Consider the following 2,151-nt stretch of genomic DNA (forward strand, 5'->3'; position numbering starts at 1 on the left):
GTGGTTACACAAAATAAAGTACTCTGTATTGCCATGTTTGCCGTGACATCTTTCCTCCCTGACTTCTCTGGAGCTACAGGGTCGGTGCCTCAAGGCAGAGCTGGGGTGAAAAAGGAACCCCAGTGCTCCTGAGTGACAGAGAGCCCCAAGGCTTCAGCTCCACAACCTCCTCGCTATGCAGCACACAGAGGGGGCACAGGCTGCAGCAGAGATGGCCGAGGGCTGGGCAGGGCTGGCAGGGCCAGAGGCACCCAGGCCTTTGTCCCCTGGGCTCGGGCAGGGCCTCTGCAGGCCCCACAGAAGGAACTTTCCTGGCAGGGGCCGCACTTTGCTTCTGCCTCGGCCCTCCCTGAGGAGGCTGGCAGGGCTTGCAGGCTGATGCCATTTGTCCTTGCTGCCCCTGCCATCCCACTGCCCCAGCAACAGCCCCGAGCCACCCGTGAGGGACAGGCCCTGCTGTCCCAGGCCTGGGCTCAGCCTTGGCCTTTCTGCTTCCTCCAGCCAGCCCAGGCCTTGCTCAGCATTGCAGTTCCCTGCTCACAGCCTTTGGCTCCTGCAATCCTGCCCTCAAGGATCTGCTCTCCCCAGGCCCTGGGGAGCCTTGGGCACTCCCTGCCCTCACTCATGGCGGCCACTGATGCTCCAAGGCACTTGCAGTTTTGCTGCTGACTCCTGCAGCAGCTTCTTCAACCTTCTCTCAGTGCCTCAGGCTCCTGCCATCAGCCCCAAATCCCCAAATCTGGGCATCATTAAAATACACAAAGGCCTTGGGAGCTCTTTGTCTTCCTTCCATTGTCTTCAAGTCTCCAGGGCTTGTGCAGCTGCTTGCAGTCACTTTGGAGCTCTGTTAAGGAGGGAGATTTCAAAGTGCACCTCATGATTTTTGGTTTTACTCAAGGGCATATTATTTTTGGTTTTCAGTTCCGAGAAGAGGTGACAGAAGCATTCCCCAAGTGATGTTGATGCTGAATGTCTCCTTAGGAGTTCTGGGCACAGAGAAGAATGATCCCTTTCAGGGCTGACCCTGTTTGGACAACCTGCTCCTCACCCCCAACCTCACCATGTCTGACATTGCCCACCTGAGACTGACATCCTGAAAAATAAAAAAAAAATCCCTATAAATGTATTCTTATAATTACAATTAATGTAAACAATAAAATTATAAATATATTTTCCTTATAAAAGGAAATATTAGCAGTTTTTCATTTAATAAATGGAAAATAATTAAATTTACTAAAGAAATTTATTTTTCTATTTCTAAAAAGAAACATTATTTTTAATTATCTAATTTTAGTTTTTATATTAAAACCTATCAATTTTTTAGAAACCAGAGAAGTTACTAGTCATTGGTGCGAAGCAACACAAATCCTTTAAATTATTGGCTGTTGATTTCTCCTTCTTTATGCTAGTCTATTTATCAGTCCTTTTGTAATCCTTTTTATGACAGTTTGGGATCTATGGAAACTTTTCTGGGGCACAGTTGGGGATGATTTGGGTCTGTGGAGGGAATTCAGAGAGAACTTGAGGGTCTGCAGGACACTTCAGGGAGCCGGGTGGGCACTGGGCAGGGCACTGAGGGATTCTGACGGACACCTCGGCGTCCGGGGGAGCTCTTGGGGGTCCGGGGGGAAAACTTGGAGGTCAGGGAGGGGAATGTGGAGCCCTTCGGGGTCCGGGCGGGCACTTGGGGGACTCGAACGGGGCTCTCTGGGGCGCGGGCCATGATGGGAGTTGTAGGCGCGGGTAGAATACTGTTCAATGGAGCCGCGGAGCATCACGGGAGTTGAAGGCGCAGCTGCAGTGTCTCTCTGTCGGGCGCGGTGCATGACGGGATCTGTAGTCCCGGAAGTGTCTCGGACAGGGCATTTGGGGTCCGGGAAGGCACCTGGGGGACACATTTGAGTCCGAGCTGTGACTGGAGGTGCTCAGGGTGGAACGTGTACGGTTCGGGAGTATCTGGGGGGAGCTTGGGGAGGTCTAACGGGGCCCTTTAGGGCGAGGAACACGGCGGGTGTTTTAAACGTGCAACTGCGTTTTATGGGGCTATGGGGCCGCGGGAGGTGACAGGAGATTAATTCCCAGAAGTGATTGTAACGGGAATCTGTGGCGCTGGGAGCATCCAGGGAATCCGGAGCTGCTTTTGGGGGCTTC

This window comes from Cinclus cinclus, unplaced genomic scaffold (assembly GCF_963662255.1).
Source record: "Cinclus cinclus unplaced genomic scaffold, bCinCin1.1 SCAFFOLD_32, whole genome shotgun sequence".
Lineage (NCBI taxonomy): Eukaryota > Metazoa > Chordata > Aves > Passeriformes > Cinclidae > Cinclus > Cinclus cinclus.